The sequence below is a fragment of the Protopterus annectens genome, chromosome 3.part1 (assembly GCF_019279795.1).
Source record: "Protopterus annectens isolate FY-2018-M chromosome 3.part1, PAN1.0, whole genome shotgun sequence".
Lineage (NCBI taxonomy): Eukaryota > Metazoa > Chordata > Ceratodontiformes > Protopteridae > Protopterus > Protopterus annectens.
The window spans coordinates 739144232-739157964 of NC_056732.1; the positions used below are offsets into that span (position 1 = coordinate 739144232).

Below are 13733 nucleotides of genomic sequence, written 5' to 3' on the forward strand. Positions count from 1 at the left end.
TTTGAGAATGGAATGGAGTTGCAGAAGTTATTAATAAAGATGTTGAAGAAGAGGAGGCCTAATATTGAACCATGTGGAACCCCAGCTGGGGTATTAAGGAATGAGGAGGTGGCCTTTTTCCATTTTACTGCTTGATGTCTGTTGGATAAGTAACTGGAGAACCAGTTCAGAGAGGAAAGAGATAGGTTAAGCTTAGAGAGTTTAGCTAGAAGAAAGTTATGGGAGATGGTGTCAAAGGCCTTGGAAAGATCCAGTAGAAGGGTAGAAACAATATGACCAGAGTCTCGGGCTTTATTTACTGTTTCCAGGAAGGAGAGGAGGGCTGTCATAGTGCTGTGGCCTGGTCTGAAGCCATGTTGTGTGGGAGTTAGTAGGTTGTTATCAATGAGGTATGGTAGGAGTTGTAGTTGGATACACTTTTCAAGGAGTTTGGAGATGGGAGACAGGATAGTGAGGGGACAAAAGTTTGAGACATTGTTATTGTTACCTCCTTTATGTAAAGGTATGATATAGGCCTTTTTCCAGATATGGAGAACTGTGCTTTCTTGGATAGAGCGGTTGATTAAAATACTAATGGGGTAAGCAATGGCTTCAGCAGCTATGCTGAGGAATTGTGAAGGAATATTATCAGGAGCATTTGAACCAGACATCAGATTTAGAAGGAGTTTTTTTATGGTAGAAGTGGGTATGGGTTTTAGTGAGAAGTGTGGAGAGTGGGGGGAGGGGATATTTCGGGGTGTGAGAGATGAGGAGGGAGGAAGAGTGGAGTGGGTGTTGAAGGTTGTAGAATTGGAAGATGGGATAGGTAGTGAACTAGTGTTTGAGGGTTGAAGGTAAGAAGATGAGAGTGGGGGTGGTTTAGAGGGAGTGGAGATGTTGGAGAAAGATGAGGTTAGTTTGGAAATAGAATCAATGAAGAAGGAGTTAAATTGATTAGCCAGGTCTATGTCGAGAGCGTTTGGATCGGGAGTGGGGGTGTCTGGTTTACTGGGATTAAGGAGAGTGGAGATACTTTTCCAGAATTTTTGAGGGTTTGTTTTATTGTTGTTTTGGAGTAAGGAGAAGTAGTTTTGTCTGTCAGTGGTGATGAGTTTCTTTACTTTATTTTGAAGTGTTTTGTATTCGTTGTAGATGAGGGGGTTTTATTTTTATGGTAATGGGTCCAGAGTTTGTCTCTTTGCCGCATTGTAACAAGTGTATTTTTTGTAAGCCATGGGGCAGTTTTGGTTTGTATTCTTTTTGTTCTTAGGGGGAGCATGATGGTTTAAGAGGTTTAAGAAGGTAGTGTTGAAATGGGTGACTGCATTATCTAGAGGAAGTGATTTTTGAGTATTCCAATTTATTGCCTTTAGAGAGTTAATGAAAGCTGAAGGGTTAAAGTTTTTTAGGTTACGAGTAGTAATGAAGTTATGGGTATGATGAAGGGGTGAAGGGAGACGGTGTGTAAATGTGGGTAAGTGATCACTAAGAGAATCAGGAAGAGTACCTCTGTTAGAGAAGTAGTGGGGGTGAGAGACTAGGATCCAGTCAAGGATACTGCCATTGGGCAAGTTTTTTAAGGGGCGGGTTGTAGAACTGATGAGCTGAGAGAATTTATAGAGGTTAATGTTGAGTGGGTTTGAGGGAGACTGAATGGAGGCCCAATTTATATTCATGTCTCCTAGGATTATAGTTTAGTTGCTGATGTTAGTGGAGAGCCAGAAGAGGATGTCTTCAAGTGTAGAAATATTATCACCAGGAGGGATGTAGATGGAGGCTATACATATGTGCTTGAGCTTGTTGATTTGTAGTAGTGTTATTAGTAATTCAGCATTGTTAAAGTGGGGAGTAGGTTTATTATAGGGAGTAACTGATAGTGAGGATGAGTATAGAAGAGCTATACCACCCCCTTTTTTATGAGATCTGTCTTTTCTAATAATAGAAAATTTGGGTGGGATTATTTCAGAGCCTTTTATGTGGGGTTTTAACCATGTTTCAGAGATGGATAGGATGTCAGGTTTGTTGTGTGTGAGCCAGGCATGCAGGTTTGGAATTTTGTTGACTATGCTTTGGGAGTTTAGAGCAGTAAATAATATGGACTTGTTAGTAGTTTTTGAGGAGGGGGGACCTGGGTTAGGATGGATATCTCCTGATTGTAGACTGGTAATTGTGTATAGGGTGAAGTTATGGAGGTAACTTAAGAGTTTAAAGTATACATTGGACTCGATTATGATACTGGAAGACTTTCTAGTAATTATGGGAGTGAAATATCTATGTGAGGTAAGAAGTTTATATTGAAAAAGTAGATGGGTATTTATAGGATATAGGTGTGGCGAAATTGGGGTGTGTGAGTGTTGGAGAGGTATGTTCAGATGGTTAGTTGTGTGGAAGGATTGGGAATAATAGATACTATTGGGTTGGGTAAGGTGGAAGATATAGGAACCCAGTAGGAGTGATAGTAGTAGAAGGGAGATGTATATAGGTTTTTCAAGCATAATGTAATGAGGTTGTTAGGAGTTGTTATGTAGGTACTAAGCTGTTTGAAGATGCAAGAGTGATGATATTTGTTTTGGAGCAGGCAAGGATTATAAATTTGAAGAAAGTAGTGGGGAATAGTGTATTGTTTGTGGTGGTGGTTTTGGTGTGTTTGTTAGTGAAGTGATTTAGAGGTGAGAGTGGGTAGGGTAAGGGAAGTAATTGGAGGTAAGTGTGGGTGGGGTAAGGGAGTGGGCGGTTCTAGGAAGAGAGAGTTTGATTGGATAATTTGGGTGGGTGGTGGGTGTGGTTTGTACAGGATAAAGGTAGAGGTGCTGGGGGTGGGTGGAATTTGGGGGCAGGGTAAGGGAGCAGAGTGAGCCCGTAGGGCAAACAGAGCGGGTTCAGCCAAGGAAGGCAAGGGAAGATCAAGAACCTATCAGTGGTGTGAGGAATGCAACAGGTAAGTACAGGGGACAGGGGTGTAGTTGGATAGAGTGGGCTATAGTGGATTAAGAGAGGAAAGTAAGAATAGGGCTTTGGTGATTTAAGGGGAAGAAGGTAAAGATTAAACAGAATACAAGGCAGTTATTGGGGTGGAAGTAGATTAGTGGGGAGAGGGCGCCATCTAGTGGCCAGATGCTGAGATGCAACTGTGCTCCACAGGGGCTATCTAAGGGGTAGAATGAATAAGGAGAGGAGGAAGAGGACAGTGTAGATTAAGGGAGCTAGGAGAGGAGGAAGGGTGGCTGTACAGAAAGTAGAAGGGTTGACTGCTGGCTTCTTGGCAAGGAAGCGTTCACAACACCTAGCAGGGCTAAATAACTATAGTACAGTAAGTTTAGCAAATGATGCACATACTTCCTTGGTTCCTTGAAGGGGAGGCTTGGTTCAAGTCCAATAGAGGGATGAGCAGCAGAGTTTATAGTATTGCTTGGTGGATTGGATGAGCTAGGATTAATTGTAATGTAGGTCTGGGTGTCCACACAGGTGTATCCACAGTGGGAAGAACAGGGCCTAAAAGTTTATTGTTTGGACAATCTCCCTTATAATTCTGATATTCATGCATGGCAGATGCTTTTTACAATCTGTAGTCAGACCTTGACATATTACAATATGTAAAATAATGGTTAACAAAGCATTACTATTCAGGGACCAGATCCTGGTGCATGGAACATTTCTTTTAGCTAATCTGTTAACGTCAGCATTACAGATCTACATTCAAACTACCATATACCAAAGTACACACAACAGTCTGGTGTTTAGAGTTTTATTGACAGGTACTGCTACACTTTTACTGATATATATCCTGTACATCAGTATTACTCTGTTAAAATCTTGTTTATTCAGTACAAACAGTACACATTACTAACTACTTGCAGGTGACATTCTACTGCATTCTATTTATTTGCCCTGACTATTGCTAACTAGATTTGTACTCAACAGCCTAGCAACACAGCCTTAGCAGCCTGCTGGCATGGGCTTCCAAGTTTTCAGCCCTCTCTTCTGCAGCTGTACAGGAGATAGAGAAACATTTATGCATACATTTCCATGTCATACTTAGGCTGGACTCTGATACACAAGAATTGATAGTGATACTTATACACTGTTGGGATATTCTGCACCTGGACATCTTAGACCCACTGCTTTAAGAGGTTCTTCTTCCTTCACTTCAAGTCAGCATAGTGATGCCAGACCTGCTTACCAGTTTGAGGGATGGCAGTTGCACTGGTGAGGTCACGAGTGAGACTATTCCAGATTTCCACTTTTTATTGTGAGCCCTGGTACTGGTCCTGCAGCAGTCACGCTTCATGTTTTTTTGCAAGAGGTCCAACCATGACCCTGGACTCCTGAATGTCCCAACGCTGTGCCTGAAAGTGCACACCTTCTGCAACACCAGCCATAGTGCCTGCAGTGATCAGCTACAACTGGTTATGGTTGTATTCCCGCCTGTGAGGTTTAAGTAGGGCTGGTTTCCCACCCTTTGCTGTGATTGGTCTAATCTGAATATGCTGAGTTGAGATACATGACAGCAAAGTCACTTAGCTGGGATAAGCATTGCTTACAGAGGTAAATACTAAGCACTGTTTACCAGTGCGCAAATCTGCTTAGCTATACTAATAATTGCACAGCATACATATTTGAGCAATGCTTACTCTGGCTAAGCATAGCTGGGCAGAATTTAACACTGCTCAGCTTTCATTTTATGGACTATCATGATTGTGAGGTTGATTCCTTCTTAATGACACATCTGCACTACACTGATAACTCATATTTGGACCTACTACGCTACCCTGGTTAGCAAATATATATTATTACTATGTATTTCTAGGTACATATACTTTTGGTGCTGTTTTCACAAATAAAAATGCATGGCTGGAATTGGGGCTCGAGCTGTGAACCACTGCATGTTACGTGAATGCTCTAACCACTACATGATTTCACTTGGATTATTTTGGTAGTCTAGTTCTATTTAGCTCATTCAAATGTTTACACTATGCTATGCATAGCTGCGCAATGTGCACACCCGCACAGCTATGCTTAAACATTATTGGGAATGGAAATAAAAAAAAAAACAGAACTTGTAATATTACTCTTACTAACTTAGGAAGCTACTAGGATACTTGCTTTTGTGTTAGCAGACATTTTGGGAGGGATATTACTTATGCAACTCTAATGTATGTCACTGTTTAGTGACTTCATTTGCCAGACGGGAGGGGATTTGATGAGGGAAAGGCCACAAATATATAGGACAATTGTGGACATTCTGCATACATTTGGCCAGTTGGGAGCTATGTTAAGAGGGACTGTATTTAATTTGTCCACGGACACTATTATCTTGCTTTGGAATTGCCATATGGCTATTCTAGAGTGCAGGGGGAGTGTGTACTTTGTGAGCAATGCTCGGACACTCCCCCTGCTCTCATTCATGGATCATGTCCATGTAGATAGTACAGCAGCCCACCTTCATTAATATGCAAGGTGCGCTGCTGCTCTACATGGGCAGGATCCGCTCCATGCAGGAATAGCACTATTCCTGCATGGAGCTTAATGAGTCCTGGGGGGAGGGGGTTATTTGGTTAAGAAAATGATTGGTTAGGTTATTAACATTGTCAAGTTGGCCATGTGGCCTAATGGATAAGGCGTCTGACTTCGGATCAGAAGATTGTAGGTTCGAGTCCTACCATGGTCGTAGTACCAATCAGCCAGTACTTTCAAAAGAAGGAAGCTACTGCACGTCAGAGCGAAATCCCATGAAGGGAAGACATCTCTGATCAACATTAGCAGAAAACTACGTTCTCTCATAAAAACATCCAAGGCAAACTTTGAGAGAAAAATTGCTAAGGACACTAAAGATAACCACAAAGCCTTCTTCAGCTATGTTAGAAACCTGGGCGGAAACCCTCAGATATGCTCAGAGTTGGTTCACAACAACAAAAAATACACTGAACTCACAGATATTGCTAACATTCTGGCTGACAGGTTCAGTGCAAATTTCTCGCCTCCTTCACCCCAAAAGAAGAAATACTTATCCCAGCTGAATGTAATCTCCCTGTCATCTCAGATGTCCAAGTGAGAACCGCCCTAAACAAAGCAATAAACACAGCATCAATGGGACCTGACGGTATCCCGGGGTGCGTGTTACGTGAACTCCAAGAGGAGCTAAACCCACACATAAAAATGCTATTTAACCTTAGCCTTACTTCGGGATATGTACCTGAACACTGGCGTACAGCAACAGTGGTCCCACTCCACAAGCAGCGTGCCTCTACAGACCCTGGAAACTACCGCCCCATAAGCTTGACTAGCCTGGTCTGCAAAGCTATGGAAAGAATCATTATGGAACTCATAAACGGAGACATAGGGGATCTACAGATGCTTGACCCCACCCAGTTTGGCTTTGTAAAGGGCAGATCCTGCCTTTTAAACTTGGTTGACTTTTTTGAAACAGTCACTAGAGCCATTGATGAGGGCAAAGCAGTCCATACAGTATACCTGGACTTGGCTAAGGCCTTCGACACAATACCCCACTCAGGCATCATAGATAAGCTAAACAGCTTAAAAGTAAACCATTATGTCACTAGATGGGTTGCAAACTGGCTAAAGGACAGAACCCATAAAGTTAAAATCGCTGGAGCAATGTCAGACTCAAAGCCATTCACAAGTGGTGTCCCACAGGGATCTGTCCTGGGACCCCCCCTTGTTCGGCATTTATTTCTCAGATGTTAAAGCAAACATGGGAGGGCTGTGCCTGACACAGTTCGCAGATGACTGCAAACTAGGCGCCATAGTCGATACACCAGCAGATACACACATCCTACAAAAAGGCCTCACTGAAACGGACAACTGGTGCCGTAGTCACGGCCTTAAACTAAATGCCAAAAAATGTATAGTCATCCCTTTTGGAAAAAACAAAGTACCCACAAATTATCACATAGACAGCAACCCACTGAGTACGGAAAAAGTAATCAGAGACCTAGGGACCCAAAGTAGACAGCGACCTCTCATTTGACACCCACGTTGCCAAAGTGGTTAGAAAAACATTCTACCTTGCACACCTCATCATGAAGGGTTTCACATCCAGATCCAAGGATGTCATTGTACCCCTATATTCCTCCCTCATCAGACCCATGATTGAGTACAATGCCCCATTTGGTATGTATCTCACCCGGCACTTGCAACAGCTGGAGAGACCACAAAAGTACCTCACCAAAAGGATCAAGGGTCTCCAACATATGTCTTATTCTGCCAGACTAAAGAAACTTCAGCTCTATTCAGTAGCATACCGCCTGCTCAGAGGTGATCTCTGCCTGACGACAAGGCCATGTCCAGTCAGGATCTGATGGACATGCTCCACCTCAAAAATCCAAATCCATCAGGACCACGAGAGCTAAAGACTTAAACCTCGGCACAAGTATGAATAGGACATGCTGGAGGGATAGATTCATAACCCAGAGGCTTCCCATGCTTTGGAACAGGATCCCAGTTCATATTAGGCAGAGCCCCTCAATGACTCTCTTCAAGAGAAATCTTGATGAGTGGATGGGAGATCGTAAGTTTACCCCAGGGGTCACATCTGTGTCACTGCTAGACAGGGGCACAGTAAACTAATTCTATTATATAAGGGGACCTTCACTGTGTCACTACTAGACAGAGGCACAGTATTCTAGATTTATTCTGTACATTTTTGTACCATTTCATGGGGTGGCAAAAGCCACATCACTATGGCTAGGCTTACAAATGCCCCAGGCCAGATAGCCTAGTACTATACTATGAAACTATGAAACTATGAAACACTTAGTATGTATAAATTGACTTGATGTTTTTGTGGTTTTATTCTGATGAAGTTCCTGAAGTAAAAGAACGAAAGCTTTCAAACACTTTGTTGTTTTTTATTTATAGTATTTCGGCTTCAGTACTGTTGAGCTAAGGGTTATTTTCTTTAGTTAAGTGCACTTTCTGTTGCTACCTGAGTTTTATCCTACGTCTGGTTTGATTTAAATTTCCAATCCTTTCAGAAATGCTTCTGCTAATTTGAAAAAAGATGTCATCTTAAACTTGTTTTCTTTGTGGTTTAGAACTTTCATTATGTATAAATCTGATGATGTCGGCAAATATGTATGATTTCCCATGGGGGCAGTCCTGTACATGTAGTCAGTTTTGAGGAGGTCCCTATCTCTTAAAGTCTGGGGATATATAATATTGCCATGTGCTGTTTTTTATTTATCTTTTAATAAACATGGAAAAAAATAAAATAGGAACATGATGAGAATCCAGCTTGAGTAAGAGCTTTTTTGTCATGCTTTTAGTAAGATTGTATTCCCTCTAAGATTTCAGAAGCTGTCACAGCAAAATTAATCCTGGTGCACATTAAAATATATATCTTCTCTCTGGCTGGAATGAAATCATTTGGAGAACTATACTGAAGGGTTAAATCTGTTGTTAAATGCTTGCTCAAGGGGCACAGGGTGCATATATTTGCATCAGACCATCTATCTATATATAATTTAGAGTACAGTTCCTGTGTATTTCAGATCTATTGTTTAATTAGATGCAATTAGTTGGACTAAAAGACTGTATAAATACCTTCAGAATGTCACTTGGTTAATATTTCTTGAAAGTGATATCAGCAATAGCACCAATGAAAATCTAATAGCATTCTTTAACTCAGAATCTAAAGCAGTAGATTAGAAAGAGTGCGATGCATTTGTCCTACTTTGACATTATGAAGGCATTTGTCATGATACCATGTGTCACTCATCCAGTCAGGATAAAATAGACGAGTCTTTGTGGGTTCTGTTCAAGCAGCTTTATTATGTACAAACACATCAGGACTGAGGCTTAAGAACTTTAACTTAGCTATACTTAGAAACATACTAGCTATTACACTAATACATGCTCACTCTCTGGCTGCACTGTCAAAATGGCACTGAAGCTAGCATGTGCTTGCTATTTATATGCATGTGCCAACCTTAAAATGCTTCTTAAAGGTACAACACTCACAAACACTATTCTACATCCTCTCTCTTTGAGAAATAGATTAAACGCAAGCACTGCATAGCACCAGGAAGAGAGAGTAGAATGCGTGTTCAGCATATAAAATCAGAATAAAGATGATTTGACTTGACTGGATTATCAACAATATAAAAAAAGGAGGTGTTTTAGTGTGAACAGGATCTGATGAAGGCATAGCAGAAAGTGCTCATCCTGTTTGTTTGTGAGGATTTACATCTTGTTGTTTGAAGGATTTTATTTGTTCTTTATTAAATTGTGCTGGTTTTATTTTGAGTTTATCTGCTAAACGTGGATTCTACTCTCTCTTTGTGGTGATATTGCAGTGCTTGTGTTTAATCTTCAGTCATTGTTTTAACACTGCAGTCTTCAGTGGTCAGTGTTTTTTGTTTGTTTGCTCTTTGAGAAATAAGTCATGCAATACTGACAACATTAATTGGCATGCAATCAATACACATAATTCTTTGTCATGCAGTTATACAGAACAACATATATATATATATATATACAATTATGTCCAGGTTGCTGTGTATTTCACACTAGGTCGGGAAATAAGACCAAATCATGTGACATAAAAATTAGAATTAGATCTAGCAACCTGGACTGTCTCTGCTGCCCATTCAGCTTTGGGGATATCAGGAAGATCATCAGGAATGGAAGTATGAGTTAAGACACTTTCTGCAACAGGAACATTGTCTGGATTGCTCTGAGATCTAAAGTCTGTATCACAGGAACAATGCTGTGATACCGATTCTGTTACAGGAAGAAGATCTCGGCAATTTCTCCTGTATTCCACACCCTCAAATTCTACAAAGTAGGATTTCTGCTCGGTACATATACCTGTTACTTGACAATCTGGTCAAAGCCTTTTGCTCTTTTTATCCTCTCTGTCTCTCCTTCTTTCAATGGATGAAGAAATCTGCTCAATTTATCATAGCTGGACTTCTAGAAAGAATGCTTTCTGAATAATTGGGCTGTAATTGTTCTATTGTTCTTAGCTTTAGGCCTCAACAAACTGGAACTAATAGGCAATGTTGTTCTGGTTTGCCTAGATGGGAGTCTCCGAGCAGGCAAAACAAGTATATCAGCATGGGGTATGTTTCTGAGATTAAGTAAATTCAAAAAGACATTAGTATTATCATGCTTTGAGCTGTCAAGTAATTGCTTTGCACTCTGTACTGCACATTTAGCTAGTTTATTTGACTGTGGATATTCTAGACTACTAGTAGCATGTACAAATCCCATTCTTTAACAAATTTCTGAAACAACTGACTGGTAAATTGGGTACCATTGTCAGAAATAACTTTGTGTGAATTACCATGGACTGAGAAATGACATTTCAACATGGTGATAACAACAGTGGACGTTAGATTAGGTAGTAAATCAATCTCAAACCAGTCTGAATAAGAGTCTACCAACACTAAGTCATACTGATTGTACCACTTGAATATATCAGTGGCTACTGTTGACCAAGGTAGTTCAGGAACTTGACTTAGCTGAAGTGTTTTTTTTGCAAATGCAGTTTATTACTATTGCATACTGAACAAGAAGAAAGTACTTTATCAACATATTTTACTAGAGAAGGCCTAAATACTACTTCTCTCGCCCTTCTTTTGGTAGATTTGGAACCTGCATGACCACAATGCCAAATCTGGATATAATCATGTTGTAAGGTAGCAAGAACAACAATTTTAGGACCTTTGAAAATAATGCCATCTTCCATCAACATCACATCTCTGTAAGGAAAATAAGTTTGCACTTCAGGTGGTACACTGGATTGCTTTGACGGCCATCCAACATTAATGTAGTGGTTGAGCTTTTTCAAAACAGGATCAGTCTTTGTATGATCTCTCAGCTCACCAAATATTGTGGTAAAAAAATTATGCACTTCCATATCGTCAAAGTCAAAATTCTCTGCATTAAGCTATTCCTTTGCATTTCTGTGACATATGGATAAGGCATCAGCCAGATAAAGAAGTTTGCCTTTTGTACAGACCATTTTGAAGTTGTACTTTTGCAATTTGAGCATCATTCTTTGTAGTCTCACTGGAGCTGAATGCATAGGCTTCATTAGAATAGTAACTAGAGGTTGGTGATCAGTTTCAATCTGAATAGCTTGACCATAGATATAATCATGAAACATTGAACATACAGATGCTATTGCCAAAAGTTCTTTCTCAATTTGAGCATACTGCATTTCAGTTTGGGTAAGAATTCTAGATGCATAGGCTACTGGTCTGCCTTCTTGAAGAATAACTGTGCCAAGACCAAACTTTGAAGCATCACAGGAAAGAGTTACTGGTTTATTGACATCATAGTATCTTAATGTAGGTGGGGTGGCAGTTTTCTGCTTAAGGTCTTCAAATGCCTTCTGGTGCTGTTTCAACCAAGACCATATAACATTTTTGTGCATCAGCTATCTCAAAGGTCCTGTCATCTTACTGAAGTCTGGTATAAACTTGCCTAAATAGTTGACAATACCAAGAAAATGCTGTAGAGCCGGAACATTATCTGGTGCTGACATCTCAAGAATGGCTGCTTGCTTGAACGGGTCTGGTCGCAAGCCAGTGCTAGTAAATAAATAACCTACATATGTAACTTCTGATACTCTGAATTTGCACTTAGAGGACTGAGCTTTAATTTCACTTCATGTGCTTTGTCTAGAATTTTCTTAAGGTTTCTGTCATGCTCTACTTCATCATTGCCTCCAACCAATAAATCATCTACTATTATGGCACAAGGATAACCTGAAAAAATTTGCTCCATTGTATGCTGAAAGACTTCACTCGCAGAATTTATTCCAAATGACATCCTGAGAAATCTATATCTGCCAAATGGGGTACTGAAAGTAGACATTAAGGAGGATTTGCGGTCAAGCTTCACTTGCCAAAATGAACCTTTTGCATCCAAGACAGAAAAAAACAGTGGCATTTGGTATTAGCACTGCATCTTCCTTGACTGTACGCATTGGATGATGTGGTCTCTTTAATGCTTTGTTCAAATCTCCTAGGTCAATACATATTCTGATTTCATCTAAGCCTTTTTTTGTGGGCTGCTACCAGGGATGACATCCATTCAGTTGGTTCTGTAACTGGACAAATTACACCTTGCTGCGCCATTTTATCCAAATGAGCTTTAACTTTATTCTGCATAGCTATTGGAACCTTTCTTGCTGGTTTGACCACTGGACTGACCTCTGGGTTTAACTTCATAGAATACACAGCTGGAAGTCTGCCCAACTTGTCATCGAAAACATCAGCATACTCTGAGAAAGCAGCTTCAGTAAAATTGGAACTAGGATATGTGCTTATATGATGAACTTCTTTGGTAAAAGAAAGCATATTCATTCTCAAACTGCCTCTGAGCCCCAATAATGACTGTACAGGTCTTTGGACTATATAGAATAACAAGCTGTAATAGTCCCTAGCCAAATAACATGGAACCACTACTGTCTGAATTTCTTCACCTCCATAAGGAACAAGTTTTGCACAACTAGCCACACTGAGTTGTTCATTAGTTCTCACCTTAGCAAATGTGTCTGCTGACATAACATTACACTTTGAGCCAGTGTCTACTTTAAGCTCTGTGGATTTACCATTGATCTGGACAGTACAAAACACTTTATTGTTTACCAACAAATTTACTGCATCAACCTTTTTGCCAATTACTGATAAACCATCTATGTAGAAAGTAGAATTGAAACTTTCTATATGGTCAACTTGTTTTTTCGAGTGCCCTTTCTTTATAACTGTGTAAGGTTTACTTGATTTGCAAAACTTTTGAAAATGGTTTCCTTTTTTACACTTGTAGCATTGCTGACCAAATGCTAAGCATTTTTTCTCTTTTAGACTCATGATTGGCACCACAATTGCAATAGTTAACAATAAAGCTGGATTTGGGTTTTGCTGACTCACCCTTGTACTGTACTGAGCATGTCCTTTTCTTAGAACTTGCTGGAAAACTACGGGATCTCCCAGGAAAACTCACAGGAGCTGTAGCTGCCATGTGCTTAGGCCTATTTCTGCTAGCCTCATGTTGCATGCTGTCTACATTTGCTCTGGATTCTGCTGATACCATGCTCTTATCACTTGCAAGCATACGTGTGTGCCTTTCTGTAACTTCATAGATTTGACAGATCTCAATAGCTTTGTTCAGCATTAAATCACTGTCATGAAGCAAAATCTTTCTCACTGCCGCACTATTAATACCATACACAAGCCTGTCCTTTATTAACTCATCTTTTATGTCACCAAACCAATGCATTTTAACTTTGTTTCTCAGGTCAGTAATGTAAGCTGCAAACATTTCCCCTGATCTCTTGTGTAAAACAAATGCCTCTCTAATGTAATATTTGTCTGGGGGTTACATATTTCCCTGAACTTGCGCTTCAAACACTCAGGGTCTTCCCTTGATTCAGCCTGTACAAAAACATGATGATTTTCACCTTCTCCCTCATATACTGCTGGTGCATACACAAATGAACAATCCCTGTAAACGGCCTCTGACCCAGCAAGGTTTAACAAAATGCATGCATCTTTTTCAGAATAAGCTGCTTGTATAAAAATATTGTACTCTTGCTAAAATGTTCTCCAGTTCTCTGCAATATTCTGATCAAACACCAATGGTGATGGTTTCAAAATCCATCTGCCATATTAACACATACCAGCAAAGGCTTTTGCAAGTATGCATGAACACACACATATACATATGCCAGAAATTTATGCCAGTATTTGTAACTATGTTGAATAGCACAACAAGCCCCTGAA

The 13733-nt window shown here is 40.2% G+C and overlaps 1 protein-coding gene and 1 non-coding gene across 2 annotated transcripts in view; both read left to right on the forward strand.

Annotated features, from left to right (window-relative positions):
• Positions 1–13733, forward strand: part of KCNV1 (potassium voltage-gated channel modifier subfamily V member 1) — a 522556-nt gene that overhangs the window by 361422 nt on the left and 147401 nt on the right. The window lies entirely within an intron of this gene.
• Positions 5575–5647, forward strand: TRNAR-UCG. The gene has a single exon. It is a non-coding gene; the product is annotated as a tRNA-Arg (tRNA).